The sequence below is a fragment of the Arachis hypogaea genome, chromosome 1 (assembly GCF_003086295.3).
Source record: "Arachis hypogaea cultivar Tifrunner chromosome 1, arahy.Tifrunner.gnm2.J5K5, whole genome shotgun sequence".
In the NCBI taxonomy this organism is placed as follows: Eukaryota; Viridiplantae; Streptophyta; class Magnoliopsida; order Fabales; family Fabaceae; genus Arachis; species Arachis hypogaea.
The window spans coordinates 92,204,152-92,216,003 of record NC_092036.1 but is presented as its reverse complement, the minus strand read 5'-3'; the positions used below and the strand labels follow the sequence as shown (position 1 = coordinate 92,216,003).

At 38.0% G+C, this 11,852-nt stretch overlaps 1 non-coding gene across 1 annotated transcript; it reads left to right on the top strand.

Moving 5' to 3' along the window:
• The first annotated feature begins 9,082 nt into the window (after positions 1 to 9,082).
• Positions 9,083 to 9,186, top strand: LOC112714564 (small nucleolar RNA R71). Its single transcript, XR_003159301.1, has one exon. It is a non-coding gene; the product is annotated as a small nucleolar RNA R71 (small nucleolar RNA).
• Positions 9,187 to 11,852: the final 2,666 nt, after the last annotated feature.

The following is an 11,852-nucleotide window of genomic DNA, read 5'->3' as shown; positions in this document are numbered from 1 at the left end:
GCCTGTGAGTTTTGAGCTTAACTGTATGGTTACATTCAAACCATAATTTTTATTCCTGTGTGTTCCAACCTTCTTTCTTATTCTGGTGTTCTTTACTTTGTTTTAGTCTATATGTCCGATTGTAGAATATAGGTACATCCCAAAATAATGATTGAGGCCATTATTTGATTTTAGCTCACTTACCCCAGATTAGCCTACCTTTTACATCACCTTTGTTAGCCCCCTTGAGCCTTTTAAAACCTCTTTATTCTATTTAGCCAAATTACTAGCCTTAAGCAGAAAAACAAAAGAAAATCCCAAGTGAATCCTTGGTTAGCTTAAGATAGAAAATTATTAATAGAGTAAAATGTGGAAAACCTTATGGGAACATAGTTGATAAAAACAAAAGGTAGAAAAATTAGAAAGAATAAAGCAACTCAAAAATTTTGGGAAGCATGCTCATGAAAATTCAAATTAATTAAAATTACCATGTGTATTCAAAAAAAAAGGGGGGTTATTTTTCAAGCATGTAAATAAGGGGATACAAAAAGAACTCCCCAATGCAAAATAAAAATAAATGCACATGGGATGAAAACAAGAACTGAAACATGAGCATGTCACATCAAAAGTGAGAAAATAGGGAGAATATGTAAAGAAGCATTATTTTACTAAATATGTATGTTAGGTGAGATCTTAGTCTAATTAAGGATTCACTTATTAGCTCACTTAGCCTTATACATATATCCTTACCTTTACCTTGACCCCATTACAACCTTGATTAAAGACCTCATGAGTTTTGGTATGACTATGTTCTATAATTGTTGATTGGTTAGACGAAAAACAAAGTTATAGAAGGGAAGAATAGAAAGAAGAATAGAGTGATTAACCCAATAAACACTGAGTGATTAGAGAGTAAACACAAAATCCAGTAAGGGTTCAATAGCTCATTAACATTTATCTCTATTCAAATTAATAATTGTCTTGCAAGTTTTAATGTTTTCTTTCTCATCTCACTTGCGTTATTATTTGAGGGTTAGCTATATATGTATATATAACTCCTTGAGAATGCGAAATAATTTAACTACATGTAGGCTTTATATATAAGTGGATAAATTAGAATTGCATGACTCATTAGGTAGATGCATTTAGAATAGGTTGCATTTCATAACATTCCATCACTTTAACCTTAATTATTTACCTTGGATTTAGCATGAGGACATGCTAGTGTTTAAGTGTGGGGAGGTTGATAAACCCATATTTCATGAGTTCTTTTGTGCTTAATTTGAGTGATTTATTCAATCCTTCACCTACTTATTCACATTAATTGTATGATTTTACTTTCCCTTCCTTATTATGTCATATTGTGAAAAACATGTTTCCTAAGCTTTAAAATTAATCGTTTTAATTACCTTTATTTCCATTCGATGCCATGATTAGTGTGTTGAGTAGTCTCAGGTTTTCTAAGGCTGAATGACTTAAAGGATGAAAAAGGAAACATACACAAATGGAAGGAGAAGGCAAAATGGAGCTTTAAGGAAACTGGTATCCACGCAATCGCATGGACGACGTGATCGCGTGCCAGAAGCGAAGAAGCAGCGATGCGGCCGCATGACTGACGCGACCGCGCGCCTCAAGTAGAACACCCACGACGCGGACGCGTGACTGATGCGACCGCATGGCAAGGAAAAGCTCCAGATGACGCGACCGCGTGACCCACGTGAACACGTGACAGAGGCCACGTATCAGAATTCACAGAATACGCCCCCAGCGATTTCTGAAGCCCTTTTTGGCCCGGATCCAAACACAGACAGCATAGATTAGAGGTTATAAAGTGGAGGAATGCATCCATTCAGGGGGAGCAAGCCAATTTCTAGTTTTCATGATTTAGATTTAGTTTAGAGAGAATCTTTAGGATTTAAGATTTCTTCTTGTTTTGAGAGTAACTCTGGATCCAGGTTTAATGTTTTATTTTCAGTTTACTTTTATTTATTTATTTGCTTTTAATATTTGAATTGATTTATGAATTATTCCATGTTACAGATCTCTATTTTGAATTAATGATATTTGAAGTATTTTCAGTTAAGATTGTTCTCTTTGATTTAAGTTACTATTGCCTTCCATCTAAGGTCACCTCTATTATTCTAGCAATTTTACTTTTCCCCTTTTGGTTTTGGTTAAGAAATCAGTAACTCAACAGTTATTAAACTCAACATATTTGATAATCGTTATCTTGCTAATTGAGCTGAACTTAAGTAATCCCAACCTTTTCTTAGAAAATAAATAGGATTCAAAGTTCAATTTAATTAGTCCCTTGACTTTCCTTTGCTTTAGTAAAGGTTGACCAAGTGGAGTTTAGATTCAACTTTCCTTATAGTTGAGAGAGATAACTACGTTGGACCTCCAATTTCTCATACCTTGCCCAAACGTTTGCTTTATAGTATTTATTCATTTTTAATTGCCATTTAAATTATTTGTCATATAACATATTCCCACCTTACTTCCAAAACCCCAATTTACAAACTCATAACCAATAATAAGAACATACCTTCCTCGCAGTTCCTTAAGAAGACGACCCGAGGTTTAATACTCGGTTATCAATTTTAAAAGGGGTTTGTTACTTGTGACAACCAAAACGTTTGTACGAAGGGATTTCTGTCGGTTTAGAGACTATATCTACAACGCGACTGTTTTTATGAAATTCTTTACTGGCAAAAATCCTAACGTCACATCATAACACCAAACTTAAAGGTTGCTTGTCCCTAAGCAACTACTGAAGCATAAGAATGATAAATGAAAGAACAAGAGAAACAAGTCCTTATTATACAAGTCAAGTTCTTGGTTTATGGGGTTTCATGCATAGCAACTTAGGTTCATTCCTTTACTGGTTTTCAGGTCCTCATCATGCTCTTGAAAACTCGCTCGATTGCATCCTATGAGATCCTTATTCATTGATCCCCCCTTTCTTTTCAGGGTTTATTGCATTCTTTTAGGCTAAGTGCTTTGTGAGGGGGCGACTCTTTATGATAAGCTTTCAGCCAACACTCCCGAACTAGTTGGTTCAAGGTGCTAGGTGTTGAGACACCCCTAAGGACTTACTCCTTCAAGTCTTTTTCCCCTATATATGCACACCACAGGCATATGGTTTGTTATCTTCTTTTCTTGAGGCCTTGGTGTCCAGCACCTCTTTGGGTTACTAAGTGTTTTGTAGCATGGTTGCTCTTCATAGTAGATTTTCAGCTGATAATCTCGGGTTAGTTAACCCAAGTTACCAAGTGATGAAGTACTCCTGAGAACTTATTCATCCAAGCAGATCTTTTGCACAAGAACACCACAGACACATGCCTCAAGATTCAAACCCTTGGTGCCTAGCCTTATTTCTTATTCTTTTTCTTTCTTTTTTCAAACTCTCACTATTCTTTTCCTTTTTCTTATTAGGATCTTGTTATTTAGCTAGTCTCATAGAATGTGCTTCAAGCATATGATTCAGAACATCTAGTTGCCTGTATAACTTGTTGGTGAACCAACTTAGCTAATCAATTACCACACCACAAACATTGAGAACGTAGTTCACAAGATGAACCCCACTCTGGTTTTTCATAACATTTTCTTTTATTTAGCTTAAAGGACAAGCATACATTTAAGCAGGATGAAGATGAAAACCGGAAACTTAGACCAGCAACCCCGATATGTGAATAAAGAGGAACAAGCACAATATGAATGTCCATGAGAACAAGGTTCAATCATACTTCCAATTAAAGTACTACAACTCAGAGACAGTTAAATACAATACAACCTCTTGATGTCTTCCTGTTTCTTCCTTGTCATTATCATCCTAGCTTTTGCATCCTTATTTGTCTCCTTGGATGATGGTGTATGGTTATTCTAAGGGATTGATTAAATTCCTGTAAAACTATTAGAAGTTGCTTGTTCCCTAAGCACTTGAAAAACAGTTAGCATGCATGTATGCTTGTGAATTTTTGAACTTAATTTGGTGTGTGAACACCAAACTTAGTTCCTTGCCTAATGCAGGAAATTGAATACATGCAGAAACCTCATGTGCTTTCATTAAGAAAATAACTATGAACAAGAAAAGCAAACTATGAACTAGAAATTAAACATCTGTCAAGTAGTTTCTCTGATTGTTAGAGTTAATGCTTTATCATTGAAAGGTTGCAATGCGATCTTCAAATGAAGTCTTTGGTGGAACACCAAACTTAGAGTTCCACATTTACCCTTGGATTATTTTGGTGTGAAACACGAAACTTAGCTCCTCACAATACAGAGAACTCTACTTGTACCTTTTATTGAGATAATAATGAAAAGAAAACTACCTCAGGTTGGGTTGCCTCCCAACAAAGCACTTTTTTAGCGTCAGTAGCTCGATGATTGCTTCTTTAGTTGAGATTATACTTCAGTTTAGGCCCTTCCCCCATGTTGCCCAAGTAGTGTTTGAGTCTTTGCCCATTCACAGTGAATGTCCTTCTTGAGCTTTCTTCCATGATTTCTATGTGTCTATAAGGTGAGACCTTTGTGACAAGAAAGAGCCCTGACCACCTTGATTTGAGTTTTCCAGGGAAGAGTCTCAGTTTGGAGTTGTAGAGGAGTACTTGTTCTTCTTCAAAGCTTCTTGGGGCCAGGTTGAGATCATGTCTCCTTTTTACTTTTTCCTTATAGATCTTGGTATTTTCATAGGCTTGAGACCTAAACTCCTCCAGTTCTTGCAGCTGCAAGACCCTTTTCTAACCAGCAGTAGTGCTATCGAGGTTTAGTATCTTGAGAGCCCAAAAAGCTTTGTGCTCTAGCTCTAATGGTAAGTGATAGGCCTTTCCATACACCAATTGATATGGGGATATCCCAATTGGTATTTTGAAGGCTGTCCTATATGCCCAAAGAGCATCATCCAACTTTTTTTTACCAGTCCTTTCTTGATGGCCCCACGGTCTTTTCCAAGATCTTTTTTAACTCTTTGTTGGATATCTCGGTTTGCCCACTTTGGGGATGATAAGGTGTGGCAACCTTATGCTTCACTCCGTATCTCAAGAGTAGGGCTTTTAGTGGTCTGTTACAAAAATGGGTTCCTCCATCATTGATGAGGGCTCGTGGAACTCCAAACCGACTAAAGATATTCTTCCTGAGAAAGTTCATGACCACCTTGTTATCATTTGTTGGAGTTGCAATAGCTTCCACCCACTTGGATACATAATCCACTGCCACCAAGATATACTTGTTTGAATGCGAGGTTGGGAAGGGTTCCATGAAATCGATTCCCCACACATCAAATAATTCAAGTTCTAAGATGAAGCTTTGTGGCATTTTATTTCTTTTGGGTAGATTTCCAACCCTTTGGCATTTATTGCAGCCCCTCACTAGTTCTTTCGCATCCTTGAAAAGGGTGGGCCAAAAGAATCCACATTGCAGCACCTTGGCTGCAGTTCTTTCCCCTCCAAAGTGGCCTCCAAAGCAAGAGCCATGGCAGTTCTATAGGACCTCTCGTCCCTCTTATTCTAAAATGCACCTCCTAAGGATTCCATCTGAGCACTTCTTGAAGAGATATGTCTCATCCCAAATAAAATATTTAGCATCATTAATGAGTTTTCTTCTTTGATGTTTTTTGATTCCAGGAGGCAAGTCACCAGTTGCCTTAAAATTGGCAATATTTACAAACCAGGGTGCCTTGTGAACCAACATTAACTGCTCATCTGGAAAGAACTCATTTACACTTGTATCATGTATACCACTTTTCTCACAAGGGATCCTGGATAGATGATCTGCTACCTTGTTCTCTACACCCTTTTTGTCTCTAATCTCAATATTGAATTCCTGCAACAATAAGATCCATTTTATCATTCTTGGTTTTGATCTCTATTTGGAAAACAGATATTTAAGTGCTGTGTGATCAGTGAAAACAATCACTTTAGAACCAATGAGGTATGATCTAAACTTGTCAAATGCAAAAACTATTGCTAACAACTCATTTTTAGTAGTGGTATAATTTCTTTGAGTGTCATTGAGGACCTTACTAGCATATTATATGACATGTACCAAATTATCTTTCCTCTGTCCTAACACTGTCCCAACTGCGAAATCAGATGCATCACACATCAGTTCGAATGGTAAGTTCCAATCAGGTGGGGTAATGATAGGAGCTGAGGACAACTTCTTTTTCAAGTTTTCAAATGCTAGTATGCACTTCTCATCAAAGATAAATGGTGTATCAGACATAAGGAGATTGCTTAAGGGCTTGGCTATCTTTGAAAAATCTTTAATAAATCTTAAAAGCCAGCATGCCCTAAAAATCTCCTAATTGCCTTGACATCACTTGGTGAGGGTAATTTTTCAATTAGTTCCACCTTGGCTCTGTCTACCTCAATGCCTTGGATAGAAACTTTATGGCGAAGGACTATTCCTTCTGTCACCATAAAGTGGCATGTTTCCCAATTCAAGACCAGATTGGTCTCTTGACATCTTTTTAATACCAAGGCAAGGTGATTTAGGCAATTAGGAAAGGAATCCCCGAATACTGAAAAGTCTTCCATAAAGACTTCAATGAACTTCTCTATCATATCCGAGAAGATAGAAAGCATGCAGCGTTGAAAAGTTGCAGGTGCATTACATAGCCCAAATGGCATGCGCCTGTAGGCAAACACTCCATATGGGCAAGTAAATAATGTTTTCTCCTGGTCTCTGGGATCAACCACTATTTGATTATATCCTGAATAACCATCTAGAAAACAATAATATACGTGTCCTGCAAGTCTTTCCAACATCTGATCCATGAAGGGAAGTGGGAAATAATCTTTTCTTGTGGCTTCATTGAGTTTTCTGTAATCAATGCACATCCTCCATCTTGTGACGGTTCTTGTAGGGATTAGTTCATTCCTTTCATTGGGTACTATAGTGATTCCTCCTTTTTTGGGGACCACTTGGATGGGGCTGACCCATGGGCTATCCGAAATTGGGTAGATCACCCCCTCCCTGCCGCAGCTTCATAACTTCCTTCTGTACCACTTCTTTCATGACTGGATTCAGCCTCCTTTGGGGTTGAATGGAAGGTTTGGCATCATCTTCCAACAGTATCTTATGCATGCATATGGCCGAATTGATTCCCTTCAAGTCAGTGAGGGTCCATCCAATGGCATCTTTATGCTTTTGCAATACTTGGAGTAATTCCTCCTCTTGTTCTTGGCTGAGGGCTGAGTTTATGATCACTGGATAACTTTCATTTTCTCCTAAATATGCATATTTGAGAGTGGACGGTAGTGCCTTTAGTTCAAGTTTAGGTGCTTCTTTTTTATCATTCTTCTCCTCTAGTGTGCCCTGAACAGGAACCTCAGTTGTTGCAGCCTCTTCGCTTGATGCTGATTTTTCTTCTTCTGTCAACCCCTCAAGTTCTTCCTCTTCAAAAGTATCTTGCACTATAGCTTCTACTGAATCCAACCTCATACATTCTCCCAATGAGTCTTGTGGGTAACTCATGGCCTTGAACACATCGAATATCATTTTCTCCTCATGTAGTCTAAGGGTAAGTTCACCCTTTTGGACATCAATGATGGCTCCGGCAGTGATTAAGAATGGCCTTCCCAGGATGATAGAGGCCTTGGCTCCTTCCTCCATATCCAACACTACAAAGTCTTCTGGGAATATAAAGTCTTCTACCTTCACCAACAAGTCTTCTACTATTCTGTGAGGGAACTTGAATGATCGGTCTGCTAGTTGCAGGGCCATTCTTGTTGGCTTGGCCTCCTCAATCCTCATTTTTCTCATCATTTCTAAGGACATTATATTTATGCTAGCTCCTAAATCACATAAAGCCTTTTTCACTGTGATTTCCCCTATGATACAAGGAATCTGAAAGCTCCCAAGATTCTTCAATTTCTGGGGTAATTTGTGTTGAATGATGGAACTACATTCTTCAGTTAGTACCACAGTCTCGTTGTTCTTCCAGCTTTTCTTCTTAGTCATCAACTCCTTCAAGAACTTGGCATAGAGCGGCATTTACTCCATTGCTTCAGCAAAGGGTATGTTAATATGTAATTTCTTGAAGATTTCTAAGAATCTTGAGAATTGGCTATCCTCTCCCCTCTTCTTCAATTGCTGAGGGTTTGGGGCTTTTGGAATGTATGGCTTCAGTACTTCTCCTTTTTGATGTGAATTGGGAATGGAAACTTGAACTTCATCTTGTTCCTTTTCCTTTTCATCTGAGTTCTTCTCTTGTGGTTTCTTGGAGGTCTCCTTAAATTCCTTCCCACTTTTGAGGGTGATAGCCTGAAACTCCTCTATTGGGTTTGAATTAGTGTTGCTGAAAATGTTGTGGCTAGGGACTTGCTTGAATAAGTAGCTAATTTGTGTTTCAAGTTTCTTGATGGCAGCATCTTGATTCTGCATATTGGATCACACTTCTTCCCGAAATGCTTTACTGTCTTGAACTTCCTTACATATACCTTAAAGTAGAGTCTCAATTCTGGAGAATCTATCTTCAGATGGTGATGGTGAATTGAGGTAGGAGGGGTGAGAAGGGACATTTTGGTTTTGATATGGATGTTGCGAGGTACTATTGGGTGGGTGTTGATATGATCTCTGTGTGGAATGTTGGTGAGTTGCATTATTGTTGGGGTTGTGACGTCTCTAATCTTGGCCTTGATCTTGTTGATTTCCCCACCCAAAGTTTGGGTGGTTCTTCGAACCAGGATTATAAATTTTGGAGTATGGATCATGGGCCGGCCTAGGTGAGTTCCCAATATAGTTAGCTTGTTCCCATTCACTTTCTTCCTCTGTATTTACTCCTTCTTGAGCTGATGATGAAGTGGTGACTGCTGCAACTTGGTTCCCTTCCATCTTCTTGGTAAGGTCAGCTAACTGCTTGGTGATCATCTTGTTTTGAGCCAGCAGTGCATCCATATGGTTTAGCTCTGTCACTCCTCGAGTGTTGCTTCTTTCAGAAGCATAGAAGTAGTCATTCTTAGCTACAGTCTTGATAACATCTATGGCTTCTTCAATGGTCTTTTTCTTGTTTAGAGATCCCCCGGATGAGTGGTCTACTGCCTTCTTTGATTCATAAGAAAGACCCTCATAGAAAATATGTAGTTGCACCCATTCATTGAACATGTCTGGTGGGCACCTTCTTGTTAAGTCCTTAAACCTCTCCCATGCCTCATAGAGAGTTTCACCATCTTGTTGTCTGAAGGTTTATACCTCAGCTCTCAACCTGGTGATTCTTTAAGGAAGGTAGAATCTCGCCAAGAATTTGTTCACCACATCTTCCCACATTGTTAAACTCTCCTTCGGGAAATATTACATCCATTTAGAAGCTTTATCCTTGAGTGAAAAGGGGAACAAAAGCAGTTTATAGGTGTCAGGATGAACACCATTAGACTTCACAGTATCACATATCCTTAGGAAGGTGGTTAGATGTTGATTTGGGTCTTTTTGGAATACTGGGAGCGTCTTGAAGCATCTGTTACCAAGTTGCAAGAAGCTATGGACCAACTAAAGGAAGAACAGAAAAATCAAAATACCATGCTTTGCAAACTGCTTGGAGAACAAGAAGAGCAAAGGCGTGAACTGAGGGAACTGAAGTGTCAGAAGCTGTTTCTTGAAGGACCACGCACTCCACAGACTAAGGGAGCATCCACCTCCCAAAATAAAGGTTGTTGAGTCTTAATCTTAGCCTTAACTCTCTGATAATTGTTCTTATTAGGATTTACCTTAGAAGTTATATATAAGTAGTAGTAATTAGTATATCTATTTTGATTTTATCTCTAATTAAGCTATAATTTATTTTTCTCATCATCATCAAACATAAATAAAATAGCATATTTTTAGAATAAGGAGGTAATATTTTTTCGAGTTTTTAATAAGGAAAATTCTAATTATTTATATGTGGTGGCAATACTTTTTGTCTTCTAAATGAATGCCTGAACAGTGCATATTTTTTATATTAAATTTTATGAATGTTAAAATTGTTGGCTCTTGAAAGAATGATGAACAAGAGAAATGTTATTGATGATCTGAAAAATCATGAAATTGATTTTTGAAGCAAGAAAAAGCAGTGAAAAAAAAGAAGAGAGAGAGAAGGAGCAGTAGAAAAAGCCAATAGCCCTTTAAACCAAAAGGCAAGGGTAAAAAGGATCCAAGGCTTTGAGCATCAATGGATAGGAGGGCCCAAGGAAATAAATCCAGGCCTAAGCGACTAAATCAAGCTGTCCCTAACCATGTGCTTGTGGCATGCAAGTCCAAGTGAAAAGCTTGAGACTGAGTGGTTAAAGTCGTGATCCAAAGCAAAAGAGTGTGCTTAAGAACTCTGGACACCTCTAATTGGGAACTTTAGCAAAGCTAAGTCACAATCTGAAAAGGTTCACCCAGTTATGTGTCTGTGGCATTTATGTATCCGGTGGTAATACTGGAAAATAAAGTGCTTAGGGCCAAGGCCAAGACTCATAAAATAGTTGTGTTCAAGAATCAACATACTAAAATAGGAGAATTAATAATACTATCTGAATTCTGAGTTCCTACGGATGCCAATCATTCTAAATTTCAAAGGATAAAGTGAGATGCCAAAACTGTTCGGAAGCAAAAAGCTACCAGCCTCGCTCATCTAATTAGAATCTGAGCTTCACTTAAAACTCTGAGATATTATTGCTTCTTGATTTCCTTTTATCCTATTTTATTTATCTAGTTGCTTGGGGACAAGCAACAGTTTAAGTTTGGTGTTGTGATGAGCGGTTATTTTATACGCTTTTTGGGGGTAATTTCATGTAGTTTTTAGTATGTTTTAGTTAGTTTTAGTATATTTTTATTAGTTTTTAGGAAAAATTCATATTTCTAGACTTTACTATGAGTTTGTGTGTTTTTCTGTGATTTCAGTTATTTTCTGGCTGAAGTTGAGGGAGCTGAGCAAAAATCTGATTCCAGCTGAAAAAGGACTGCTGATGCTATTGGATTCTGACCTCCCTGCACTCGGGATGGAATTTTTGGAGCTATAATAGTCCAATTGGCACGCTCTTAATTGGGTTGAAAAGTAGATATCTAGGGATTTCCAGCAATATATAATAGTCCATACTTTGCTCGAAGATAAACAACGTAAACTGGCGTTTAACGCCAGTTCCATGTTGCATTCTGGCGTTGAACACCAGAAACAGGTTGCAAGTTGGAGTTAAACGCCAGAAACAGGTTACAACCTGACGTTTAACTCCAGAAACAGCCTAGGCACGTGAGAAGCTCAAGTCTCAGCCCCAGCACACACCAAGTGGGCCCCAAAAGTGGATTTCTGCACTAGCTATCTTAGTTTACTCATTTTCTGTAAACCTAGGTTACTAGTTTAGTATTTAAACAACTTTTAGAGACTTATTTTATATCTCATGACATTTTAGATCTGAACTTTGTACTTTTTGACGGCATGAGTCTCTAAACTCCATTGTTGGAGGTGAGGAGCTTTGCAGCGTCTCGATGAATTAATGCAATTATTTCTGTTTACTATTCAAACACGCTTGTTTCTCTCTAAGATGTTCATTCGTACTTAACCATGATGAAGGTGATGATCCGTGACACTCATCACCATTCTCAATCTATGAACGTGTGCTTGACAACCACATTCGTTTTACTTTCGATTGAATGAATATCTCTTGGATTCCTTAATCAGAATCTTCGTGGTATAAGCTAGAATCCATTGGCAGCATTCTTGAGAATCCGAAAAGTCTAAACCTTGTCTGTGGTATTGATGATTAGATTTTTGACGGTTTAGAATTTCACTAATGAATTCTTGTTGTAAAGTATAGTTTCTAAACCAAACAATAATCCTTTCATACAAAAAGTTGTTTGTCACTAGTATAAACCCCTAAAATTTATAAACCGAAGTATTGGACCTCGGGTCGTTC